The following is a 14,011-nucleotide window of genomic DNA, read 5'->3' as shown; positions in this document are numbered from 1 at the left end:
CCATATGTGATTTAGGCCTCTGTGGGGGGGAAGGGGTGTGTGTGTGTGTGTGTGTGTGTGTGTGTGTGTGTGTGTGTGTGTGTGTGTGTGTGTGTGTGTGTGTGTGTGTGTGTGTGTGTGTGTGTGTGTGTGTGTGTGTGTGTGTGTGTGTGTGTGTGTGTGTGTGTGGCAGAAAAAAGTACAAATACTCATGACATGCATATTATTCAGTGTGAAACAGGTCGCCAGTCCAGGCTGGATGCATGAGACACGTGCTCGGGGCTGGTGCACTGGGATGACCCAGAGGGATGGGATGGGGAGGGAGGTGAGAGGGAGGTTCAGGATGGGGGACACATGTAAATCCATGGCTGATTCATGTCAATGTATCATGTCAATGTCAAAAACCACTAGAATATTGTAAAGTAATTAGCCTCCAACTAATAAAAATAATTGAGAGAAGAAAAATAAAATAAAATAAAAATAGAGAAAAAAAAAGAATACCACATACCAATTTACTTTAAATTGGCATTTAAAGATTATCATCTTTGATTACTAATGATTATTCAGTTCAGTTCAGTCACTCAGTTGTATCTGACCCTTTGCGACCCCATGGACTGCAGCATGCCAGGCTTCCCTGTCCATCACCAATTCCTGGAGCTTGCTCAAACTCATGTCCATCGAGTCGGTGATACCATCCAACCATCTTATCCTCTGTCGTCCCCTTATCCTTCCACCTTCAATCTTTCCTGGCATCAGGGTCTTTTCCAAGGCATCAGTTCTTCTCACCAGGTGGCTAAGGTATTGGAGTTTGACCTTCAGCATCAGTCCTTCCAATGAATATTCTGGACTGATCGCCTTTAGGATGGACTGGTTGGATCTCCTTGCAGTCCAAGGGACTCTGAAGAGTATTCTCCGACACCACAGTTCAAAAGCATCAATTCTTCAGCCTGCAGCTCTCTTTATAGTCCAACTCGCACATCCATACATGACTTAGGAAAAACTATAGCTTTGATTAAACAGACCTTTGCTGGCAGAGCAATGTCTCTGCTTTTTAATCTAGGTTGGTCATAGCTTTCCTTCCAAGGAGCAAGCATCTTTTAATTCCATGGCTCCAGTCACCATCTGCAGTGATTTTGGAGCCCCCAACATAAAGTCTCTCACTGTTTCCATTGTTTCCCCATCTATTTGCCATGAAGTGATGGGACCTGAAGCCATAACCTTCGTTTTCTGAATGCTGAGTTTTAAGCCAACTTCTTAACTTTCCTCTTTCACTTTCATCAGAGGGCTCCTTAGTTCTTTGCTTTCTGCCATAAGGGTGGCGGTGTCTGTGTATCCCTGGTTACTGATATTTCTCCCAGCAATCTTAATTCCTGCTTGTGCTTCATCCAGTCTGGCATTTCACATGATGTACTCTGCATATAAGTTACATAAGCAGGGTGAAAATATACAGCCATGCAACTGCTGAGCTTTCCAAATTTGCTGACATATTGAGTGCAGCACTTTCATAGCATCATCTTTTAGGATTTGAAATAGCTCAGCTGGAATTCCATTCCCGCCACTAGCTTTGTTAGTAGTGATACTTCTAAGAGCCACTTGACTTCGCATTCCAGGATATCTGGATCTAGGTGAGTGATCACACCATCGTGGTAATCTGGGTCATGAAGATCTTTTTTGCATAGTTCTTCTGTGTATTCCTGTCACCTCTTCTTAACATCTTCTGCTTCTATTAGGTCCATACCATATCTGTCCTTTATTGAGTACATCTTTGCATGAAATGTTCCCTCGGTATATCTAATTTTCTTGAAACGATCTCTAGTCTTTCCCATTCTATTGTTTTCCTCTATTTCTTTGCAATGATCAATGAGGAAGGCTTTCTTATCTCTCTTTGTTATTCTTTGGAACTCTGCATTCGAATGGATATATCCTTTTCTCCTTTGCCTTTAGCTTCTCTTCTTTCCACAGCTATTAGTATAGCCCCTTCAGACAACCATTTTGCCTTTTTTGCATTTCTTTTTCTTGGGATCGTCTTGATCACTGCCTCCTATACAATGTCACAAACCTCCGTCCATATTTCTTCAGGCACTCTATCAGATCTAATCCCTTGAATCTGTTTGTTACTTCCACTGTATAGTCATAAGGGATTTGATTTGGGTCACACCTGAGTGATCTAGTGATTTTTTCCCTACTTTCTTCAATTTCAGTCTTAATTTGGCAATAAGGAGTTCATGATCTGAGCCACAGACAGCTCCCAGTCTTATTTTTACTGACTGTATAGAGCTTCCCCCTCTTTGGCTGCAAAGAATATAATCAATCTGATTAAAGTATTGACCATCTGGTGATGTCCACATGTAGAGTCTTCTCTTGTATTGTTGGAAGAGGGTGTTTGCTATGACCAGTGCCTTCCCTTGGCAAAATTCTATTAGCTTTTGCCCTACTTCATTTTGTACTCTGAGGCTGAATTTGCCTGTTACTCCAGGTATCTCTTGACTTCCTACTTTTGCAATCCAGTCCCCTATAAAGAAAAGGACATCTTTTTTGAGTGTTAGTTCTAGAAGGTCTTATAGGTCTTCACAGATCCATTGAATTTCAGCTTGTTCAGCATTAATGGTTGGGGCATAGATTTGGATTACTATGATATTGAATGGTTTGCCTTGGAAACGAACAGAGACCATTCTGTCATTTTTGAGATTATTGTAAAGAAATGATTATTTGTAAAGAAATAATTTAATCTTGTTATTGATCCTCTTGCATAACTAAAGAAAATCCACTTCTAAGCTAAGAGAAATAAGAACATCAAACAAAGTAGGGAGTAGGGGGAGAGAGGCATTCTGTTAGAATTTTATCTTATCTTTTAAATATGGAAGAACTCTTTTGAAACTAACAAATTCTGTGTAATAAAATGACAATAAGTACTAACACCTTTTAAGTTTTTTTTAAGCTTTTAAAAAATATTTGTTTGTAAAATATTTTTCCTTCTGCAAACGTTTACTGATTTGAGTGAATCTACAAAAACTTTTCAGTACAAATAATCATAAAGTTAAATAAGAAAATGTATGTGAAGTTATTTGGAATCTGTAAAGTATATAATATACTACTATAACTCTTCATTACTGTCATCATCATCATCATTTACCTGAAATAGTTATAGGTTTCAGAATTTTTAAAAATGTATTAGCTCATGAGAAAGATCCTGAAATTATTTATATTAACTTCAAACTCATATAAAAATGAGATCTTGTGCTATACCAGCAGGACTCAACTTGATAAGGAATCTGGGGAATTACCCTGACTAGTCTGGAGGGAAGAAATAGCAACCCACTCCAGTATTCTTGCCTGGAGAATCTCATGGACATAGGAGCCTGGAGGGCTACAGTCCACAGAGTCACAAAGAGTAAGACAGAACTGAAGCAACTTACACCAGCACCCCCACTATACTAAGCAATAAAACTTTACTATTCTTTTTGTGTTGGCAGAATCGACAAATGCTACTGTCCAAAAGTCTTCATGCTGCTGCTGCTGCTAAGTCACATCAGTCATGTCCGACTCTGGCGACCCCACAGACAGCAGCCCACCAGGCTCCTGTCTCTGGGATTCTCCAGGCAAGAATTCTGGAGTGGGTTGCCATTTCCTTCTCCAGTGCATGAAAGTGAAGTCTCTCAGTCGTGTCCAACTCTTCGCGACCCCATGGACTGTAGCCTACCAGGCTCCTCCATCCATGGGATTTCCCAGGCAAGAGTACTAGAGTGGGTTCCCATTGCCTTCTCCGAAAACCTTCATGATCCTACAGTAAACTGCTAGAAGTCTTCATAAGTCAGTATGGTTCCTTTACAGTAGATATTAATGTTTAAGAATTTTGAAGACAACAAAATATCTGAAATCTATTGAGTCTGTCTATATCCTAATACTTCTAACATGAGAAATAATTGATGTATTGAGAGGAAAAGCTAACATATAGTCATAATTCAAATTGTTTAAAAGGTGATAAAGAGAAAAACTTAAAAAGCAGCCAATTAAAAAAGACACATGATGCAGAGGGAAATAAAGATTTAATAAGTGTCAACTTTGTTTCTGAACTAATACAACCTAGAGACAACAGTAGGGTTTTTTAAAATGTTGAGAGATAAAAATGAATCTTGTCTAGAATTCTAGAACTTTATAATAAAACATTGAAAATTCATGAAGAAACATAACAATAACAGACCTCTAAAATAATAAAGTAAAAATGATGAAACTAAAAGGAGAAAAAGTAACATCCACAATTATCACTGGAGATTTCAGCACATCTCTCTAACTAGTTGAGAAAATGTATAAACAGAAAATCTGTAACAACAGAAAATACTCGAAAAACATTATCAGTGAATTGGAACTAACTGACATTTACAATACTCTTCACCCAACAACAGCAGAGTATACACATTCTTTTAAGTGCATATATAACACCAACCAAGACGGACCATTATTCTGGGAGATAAAACAAGCCTCATTAAGTTTAAATGCATTAAAATAATACAAAATAGTTTCCCAAACCACAGTATAACCAAAATCGATATAAAACATAAAGATATCTGGAGGATTTTTGGTATGTAAGGATTTATACATCAAGATTTTCAAGTGACAAAACATCCCACTGATATCCTAAGTGTGCTGGTAAATGTAAGTGGTATAACTACCCCCACTACGGTTGACTTCAAGCACTAATGTGATGTCATGGAGCACGGAACAAGGAAGTGATGTACCACTGCACACTGTTATGTAATATTTCTACCATACAAATAAAACAGGAGAAGGAAATGGCAACCCACTCCAGTACTCTTGCCTGGAAAATCTCATGGACAGAGGAGCCTGGTAGGCTACAGTCCATGGGGTCGCAAAGAGTCGGACACGACTGGGCGACTTCACTTGACTACTTCACTTCATACTTTATCACTGGAGAAGGAAACGGCAACCCACTCCAGTATTCTTGCCTGGAGAATCCCATGGACAGAGGAGCCTGGCGGGCCATGGTTCACGGGGTTGCAAAGAGTCAGACACAACTGAAGTGACGAGGCACACACAAATAAAACAACTGTAATCTCCCCAAAGACAGAGATAACAGCAAAATATAGTAAAATAACTAGGAAGTGCGGGAAAAAACGTGAAAAATCTTTAAATATTTAGAAATTAATCAATATTGTATAAAGTATATAGAAAATATTTTGAAATAAATGAAAATATAACAATAAAATTTGTGAGATATAGCTGTGGTTATGGTATTACTTAAAGGGAAATTACTAGCATTACATTTCAGTTAGAAAAGAAAAAAGGTCTAAAATCAACAATCCAAGTTTCCACACTAAGAACACTTAGAGAAAGAAGAGCAAATAAGACCTAAAAGAAAGAGAAGAAATATTTTTTAAAGTATATTTATAATATATTATTATATTTATAATAATGTTATTATATTTATAATATTATAATAAATATTACATACTTATTATAGAGAAAATTAATGAAAACAAAAGCTGGTTCTTTGGAACAATGTATAAAATTGACCAACTTCTGCCTAAATTGAGGAAAAGAGAAGATACACTTCTCAGTATCAACAATAATCACTACAGGACCCACAGACATTAAAAAATAGTAAGTGAATAATATGACTAACTTTATAGATATAAATATAATTTAAATGAAATGTATTCCTTGAAAGACACAAATGATCAAATCTCATTTAAGAAGAAATAAAAATAGATAACTTGAATGATCCTATATTATTTAAATTTGGATGTTTAAAAACCTTTAAACATACACACACAAAAAACCAGATGACTTCATTGGTGAACTGTCTCAAACAGTAAGAGAAGAAATAATATCACCTTTACATAACTCAAAATATAAGAGGAGGGAATGATTCCTATTGCATTTAATGATATCAGCATTACATTGAGACCAAAACTGACAAACATTACAGGAGAAGAAAAAGAAAACTAAGGTCAGTACCTCCTGTAAACAAATACAAAAATCCTTAACAGAATATTAACAAATTAAGCAACATATTAAAAGATAATATACTAAGAACAAGAGATTTATCCCACAAATGCAAGGTCACTGAAGCATCTGAAAACTAATCAGTTCACTATATGACCAGAAAAATCACACAATCATTTTAACACAGAAAAAGCACTTGAAAAAACCAAATATCCACTGAAGAAAACATAACCCAGTAGACTAGGACTAGAAGGGGACTTCCTCAACCTCCTGCCATCGTGTGTGCGCACTAGTTGCTCAGTTGTGTCTGGCTCTTTGCAACCCTATTGACTGTAGCAGCTAGTTTCTCTGTCCAAGGGATTTCCCAGGCAAAAATACTAGAGTGGGCTTCCAGGTCAAGATGACGGAGAAGGAGGACATGAGTTCATCTCCTTCTGCAAGAGCACCAAAATTACAACTATCTTCTGAACAACCATTGACAGGAGAATGCTGGAACCCACCAAAAAAAGATACCCAATGCCCAATGACAAAGAGGCCGGAGGGAGATGGTAGGAGGGGCACAATCATGATAAAATCAAATCCCATGCCCACCAGGTGACTGGCCCACAAACTGGAGAACAATAATATCAAAGAAGTTTTCCCGCCATTGTGGAGGTTCTGAACCCAACATCAGGCTTCCCAGTCTAGGGATCTGACAAAGGGACTGGAAATCCTGAAGGAATCTGACCTTGAAGGCCAGTGGAATTTGATTATCGAACTTCCACAGGACTGGGGGAAACAGAGGCTCCAGTCTTGGAGGGCACAAACGAAATCTTGCATGCACCAAGACCCAAAGGAAAGGAGCAGTGACCCCACAGGAGACTGAATCAAAATGTCCTTGTTAGTGTTGGAGGTGCTCCTGTGAAGGCCTGGGTCAGCGGGGGCTCACCATGGGGATGGGGACACTGGCAGCAGCAAATCGAGCTGGTGTAAGCCTCTTGGAGGTTAACCCTACCATACAGCCTGTAGACCCCAGGACTGGGTCATCTCAGGCCAGACAACTACCAGGGAGGGAGCACAACCCACCCATGGCAGATAATTGGATTAGTTTTATTGAGCAAGGCCCTGTCCACCAGAGCAAGGCCCTGTTTTTCCTACCACCAGTCCCTCCTATCAGGAAGCTGACACAAGCCTCTTAGCCTCCTCCATCAGAGGGCAGACAGAAGAAGCAAGAAGAACCACAGTCCCATTGCAGCTAGAAAAAAACCATTACAGAAAGTTAATCAGGATGAAAAAGCGGAAAGCTATGTTCCAGATAAAGAGACAAGGTAAAATACCAGAAAAAAAACTAAATGAAGTGGAGATAGGCAACCTTCCAGAAACAAAATTCAAAAATAATGTTAGTGAAGATGATCCAGAATATTGAGAAAACAATACAGAAGATCCAAAAAATGTTTACCAAAACCTAGAAAAATTAAAGAACAACAGATGAATAACACATGAGAAGAAATCAACAACAGATTAACTGAGGCAGAAGAAGGGACAAATGACCTGAGGAATAGAGTGGTGGAAATCACTTCCACAGAACAGAATATAGAAAAAAGAATAAAAAGAAATGAAGACAATCTAAAAGACCTCAGGGACAACATTAAACACACCAACATTCGCATTATAGGGGTTCCGGAAGGAGAAGAGAGAGAGAAGGAACCTGAGAAAATATTTTGAGAGAGAATACTTGAAAACTTCCCTAACATGGGAAAGGAAATAGTCAACCAAGTCCAGGAAGCACAGTGTCCCAGGCAGGAAAACCCCAAGGAAGAAGATACCAAGACACGTAGTAATTAAAACTGACAAAAATTAAAGACAAAGATAAAATATTAAAAGCAATAAGGGAAGAATGACAAATAACATACAAAGGTAACTCCCATCAGGCTATCAGCTGATTTCTCAACAGAAATTCTACAAGCCAGAAGGGAATGGCATGATATATTTAAAGTGATGAAAGGGAAGAAGCTACAACCAAGAACACTCTCCTCAGCAAGACTCTCATTCAGTTTGATGGAGAAATCAAAAGCTTTACAGACAAGCGAAAGTTAAGAGAATTCAGCACCACCAAACCAGCTTTACAACAAAGGCTAAAGGAACTCCTCTAGGCAGGAAACACAAGACAAGGAAAAGACCTACAGAAAATAAATCCAAAACAATTAAGAAAATGGTGATAGAATCATACATATTGATAATTACCTTAAATGTAAATGGATTAAATGCACCAACCAAAAGACATAGACTGCCTGGGTGTATGAAAACATGTGCATGTAAGCACTTCCACTTATCACATCACTCTGCTTGACCCCCCCAAACTGTATGTAATGATTCTATATTGTTTAGGTTAATCATGTTCCCATTATAGCTTGCAGCTGTAACTATCTTTTATTTTTTGCCTGGCTACTAACTGTGAAAACTGATAAACATCTTTTACTATTGTGATTACATAACTGTTACTCACTTAATACCATAGTATCATTACTGGTCCACAGAAAAATGAAAGAACTCTATTATCAATAAAACTACAGTTTAATAGAAAAACCTGTAGTCACTTTTTAAAATCCAGATGCATATTAGAATTACCTTGGAACTTTCTGAAAAATACAAATGCCTAGGTACTGCTTTTTTTTCTCCAGAGCTCTAGATATTTTTCTAATGATCGGCCATATTCAGAAACAACTGAACTATATGAGGATCTTTTATCTAGTTTGTTTCACTTTTTCTATTTCATATTCAGTGCTCTGATTTCATTTAGTTTAGGTTTTCCAATTACTCCATCTCTTCTTTAAAATATGTATAATATATATATTTTAGAATACTTATGAATTTTTGCCTAACTAAAAAATTTATGACATTTTGATTACACTTGTTTGACTTAGTAGGAATAGAATGCTAGATTTCTAAGTAAAAAAAAAAAAATAGATATGCAAGAAGCAACTAAGGTGTACTGTATACTACAGGGAACTACAGCCAGTATCTTATAATAACCTATAATGGAAAATAATTCCAAAAATAATATATGTGTATGTGTTTAACTGAATCACCTTACTCTGCACCTGAAACACGGCAGGTCAACTATACTTCAATAAAATATATATATTAAAAAAAAAGAATACTGGAGTGGGTAGCCATTCGCTTCTCCATGGGATCTTCCCAACCCATGGATCGAACCTGGGTCTCCAACATTGCAGGGAGATTCTTTACCATCTGAGCCACCAGGGAAGCCCAGTAACATCATACATTCGCTATATTAAATGCTGTCCACCTAAGATTGGAAACAAAGCAAAGATATCCTCTGTTTTCACTCCTATTTAATATTGTACCATCCTAGATAGTAGAACAGAGAAGAAAACAAAAGGCCTGCAGGTAGGATAAGAATATATGAAACTTGTTTTTCATTATAGTTGTCATAATAATCTATGTAGAAAATCCTAAGTTATCTATAATAAAAAGTCACTACAATGAATGAGTTTAACAGGACTGCAGGATACATGTTCAATATTTTCAAATTTTATTTTTATAAAATCCCAATGAACAATTAAAACTTGCAATTAAAAATACTATTTACAATAGCATCCAAAAACATGAACAAACTACTTACAAGACCTTGTACATTTTAAAATATAAACACTGCTGGGGGAAATTAAAGGCCTGGATAAATGGAGAGATATATTGTGTTCATAAATTGGGAGATTTAATATTGTTAGCTCTTCCCTGTTGCTCAAACAGTAAAGAATCTGCCTGCAATGCAGGAGACCTGGGTTCGATCCCTGGGTCAGGAAGATCCTCTGGACAAGGGAATGGAATTCACTCCAGTATTCTCGCCTGGAGAATCCCGTGGACAGAGGAGCCTGATGGGCTACAGTCTGTGGGATGGCAAAGAGTTGGACACGACTGAGCAACTAACACTACAATATTGTTAAATTGTCATTCTATCCCAAACTGATCTATAGACTTAATATTCACAATACTAGTATCCAAAAAAGAACTTATGTTCAGAATATATAAAAACTTATGATTCAATAAAAAACAATCCAATTCAGCTGGGGCAAAAGATTTGAAGATATCATTCATAAGGGAAAATATATAGAAATAAGCACATAAAAGATGAACAACTCTAAGGTTCATCAGGGAAATGCCAACTAATACCAACTACACCTACTACAATGGCTAAAATTAAAAACAGCAATAATGCCAAGTTTTAGTGAAGATGTAAAGTAACTGGAACTCCAAACTATTTTCCTCTTAAACTTAGCGTAGCGCTCAGTTCCAAGGTTTTTCGCAAAAGAAATCAGAATAGACCTCCATACAAAGACTAGTACATGAAAGAACAGACCATTTTGAATGAAACTGGCTAAAATTGGAAACAACTCAAATGCCTGTCAACATGTGAAGATAAATTGTGATATCTCTATATAATGGAATACTACTCAATAATGTAAATAAAAATTTACAGATATATATACACACCAATATGGAAAATTCACAAAGATTAATACTGAGTGAAAGTAGCCAGATATGAATGAGTAACAGTTTATTAGTCTACTTCTATGAAATTCTAGAAAAAGCAGATCTAACTTGTAATAGACAACAGATCAATGTGCTTTAGCTTTGAGGGAGGCAGGGACTGACTGCAAAGGGGCTTGAGAGAATTTTGAGGGTGGTAGAAATGTTTTACATCTTGATTATGGTGGTAATCACATTGTTGTTCAGTCTCTTAAGTGGTGTTCAACTCTGCGACCCCATGGACTGAAGCATGCCAGGCTTCCCTGTACTTCATTATCTCCTGGAGTTTGCTGAAACTCATAGTCATTGAGTCAGTGATGCCATCTAACCATCTCATCCTCTGTTGCCCTCTTCTCCTGCTCTCAGTCTTTTCCAATGAGTCATATCTTTGCATCAGGTGGCCAAAGTACTGAGGCTTCAGCTTCAGTATCAGTCCTTATACTGAATATTCAGGGTTGATCACCTTTAGGACTGACTGGTTTGATCTCCTTCTTGTCCAAGGGACTCTAGAGTCTTCTCCAGCACCACAGTTCGAAAGCATCAGTTTTTCAGTGTTCAGCCTTCTTTATGGTCCAACTCTCACATCTGTACATGACTAATGGAAAAACCAGAGCTTTGGCTATATGGACCTATATGACTATACAAACCTATATAACTATAGGTACTATATAACCATATAGGTCCATAAAGACTATATGACTATATGAGGTTTAAGACAGCTTTTTAACTCTCTTCTTTCAACATCATCAAGAGGCTCTTTAGTTCCTCTTCACTTTGTGCCACTAGAGCAGTGTGTGCATGCTAAGTCACTTCAGACCTGTCCGAATTTGTATGACCCAATGGCCTGCATCCTGCCAGGTTTCTCTGTCCATGGGATTCTCCAGGCAAGAATACTTGAGTGGGTTTCTATACCTGCCCCCAGGGGATCGTCCCAATCCAGGGATTGAACTCACATCTCTTATACCTCCTTTGTTGGCAGGCAGGTTCTTTATCACCAGATCCATCTACGAAGCTCCATTAGAGTGGTATGATCTGCATATATGAGGTTGCTTATATTTCTCCCAGCAATCTTGATTCCAGCTTCTGATTCACCTAGCACGACATTTTGCATGATGTACTCTGCATAGAAGTTAAATAAGAAGGGTGACAATATTCAGCCTTGAGATACTCCTTTCCCAATTTTTAAACAGTCCATTGTTCCATATCTGTTTCTAACTGCTGCTTGTTGACCTGCATACAGGTTTCTCAGGAGGCAGGTAAGGTGGTCTGGGATTCCCATCTCTTTAAAAATTTTCTACAGTTTGTTGTGATCAACAGTCAAAGACTTTAGTGCAGTCAGTGAAGCAGAAGTAGATATTTTTCTGGAATTCCCTTGCTTTTTCTATGACACAGTGGACGTTAGCAATTTGATCTCTGGTTCCTTTGCCTTTTCTAAATCCAGCTATACACCTGAAAGTTTTCAGTTCATGAACTGCTGAAGCCTAGCTTAAAGGATTTTGAGCATAATCTTGGTAGCATGTAAAATTAGTGAACTGTATGGTAGTTTGAACATTCTTTGGCATTGCCTTTCTTTGGGATTGGAATGAAAACTGACCTTTTCCAGTCCTGTGGCCACAGCTAACTTTTCTAAATTTGCTAGCATATCGAGTGCAGCAATTTAACAGCATCATCTTTTAGGATCTGAAGTAACTCAGCTCGAATTCCATCACCTCCACTATCTTTCTTTGTAGTAATGCTTCCTAAGACCCAGTTAACTTCACATTCCAGGATGTCTGGCTCTAGGTGAGTGACCACAACATTGTGGTTATCTGGGTTACTAAGATCTTTTTTTTATAGTTCTTCTGTATATTCTTGGCACCTCTTCTTAATATCTTCTGCTTCTCTTAGGTCCTTGCCGTTTTCCTTTACTGTGCCCATATTTACATGGAATGTTCCCTCAGTATCTCCAATTTTTTTGAAGAGATCTCTGGTCTTTGCCATTCTGTTGCTTTCCTCTATTTCTTTGCTTTGTTCACTTAAGAAGGCTTTCTTATCTCTCACTGCTATTCTTTGGAACTTTGCATTCAGATGGGTATATCTTTCCCTTTTCTCCTTTGCTTTTCACTTCTCTTGTTTTATCACCTATTTGTAAGGCCTCCTCAGACAATCACTTTGCCTTCTTGCACTTCTTTTTCTTTAGGATGGTTTTGGTCGCTCCCACCATACAATGTTACAAACCTCCATCTGTAGTTCCTGAGGCACTCTATCAGATCTAATCCCTTGAATGTATTTGCCACCTCCGCTGTATAACCATAAGGGATTTGTTTTAGGTCATACCTGAATGGTCTTGTGGTTTTCCCTACTTTCCTTAATTTAAGCCTGAATTTTGTGATAAGGAACTGATGATCTGAGCCACAGTGAGCTCGAGGTCTTGTTTTGCCTACTCAATAGAGCTTCTCCATCTTCGACTGCAAAGAACGCATCAATCTGATTTCTGTATTGACCATCTGATGATGTTTATGTGTAAAGTTGTTTCTTGGGTTGCTGGGAGAGGGTGTTTGCTATGACCACTTCATTCTCTTGACAAAACTGTTAGTCTTTGTGCTCCTTCATTTTGTACTCCAAGGCCAAACTTGCTTGTTCCTCCAGGTCTCTCTTGAGTTCCTACTTTTGCACTCCAATCCCCCATGCTGAAAAGGACATCTTTTTTTGGTATTCATTCTAGAAGGTCTTGTAGGTCTTCATAGAATTGTTCAACTTCAGGTTCTTCGGCATTACTGGTTGGGGCACAGACTTGGATTGCTGTGATACTGTATGGTTTGCCTTGGAAATGAACTGAGATCATTCTGTTATTTTTGAAGTTGCACCAAAGTATTGCATTTCAGACTCTCTTGTTGACTATGAGGGTTACTTCATTTCTTCTAAGGGATTCTTGCCCATAATAGTAGACATAATGGTCATCTGAATTACATTCACCCATCCCTTCCCAAGATGTTGATGTTCACTCTTGCCATCTTCTGCTTGACCATGTTCAATTTACCTTGATTCACAGACTACTGGTTTTTCCAGTAGTCATGTATGGATGTGAAAGTTGAACTATAAAGAAAGCTGAGCACCGAAGAATTGATGCTTTTGAACTGTGGTGTTGGAGAAGACTCTTAAGAATCCCTTGGACTGAAAGGAGATCAAACCAGTCCATGCTAAAGGAAATCTGTCCCGAATATTCACTGGAAGGACTGATGCTGAAGCTAAAACTCCAATACTTTGGCCACCTGATGCAAAGAAGTGACTTCTTAGAAAAGACCCTGATGCTGGGAAAAACTGAAGGTGGGAGGAGAAGGGGACGACAGAGGATGAGATGGTTGGATGGCATCACCGATTGGATGGACATGAGTTTGAGTAAGCTTCAGGAGTTGGTGATGGACAGGGAAGCCTGGTGTGCTGCAGTCCATGGGGTCATAGAGAGTCAGATATGACTGAGTGACTGAACTGAACTGAATAATCATTAGTAATCAAAGATGATAATCTTTAAATGCCAATTTAGAATAAATTGGTATGT

The 14,011-nt window shown here is 38.1% G+C and overlaps 1 protein-coding gene across 6 annotated transcripts in view; it reads right to left on the bottom strand.

Annotated features, from left to right (window-relative positions):
- WDPCP (WD repeat containing planar cell polarity effector) overlaps positions 1-14,011 on the bottom strand; it is a 288,298-nt gene that overhangs the window by 101,829 nt on the left and 172,458 nt on the right. The gene's annotated exons all lie outside the window — the stretch shown is intronic.

The sequence above is a fragment of the Muntiacus reevesi genome, chromosome 3 (assembly GCF_963930625.1).
Source record: "Muntiacus reevesi chromosome 3, mMunRee1.1, whole genome shotgun sequence".
NCBI classification, from domain to species: Eukaryota; Metazoa; Chordata; class Mammalia; order Artiodactyla; family Cervidae; genus Muntiacus; species Muntiacus reevesi.
This window is presented reverse-complemented; position numbering and strand designations above follow the sequence as displayed.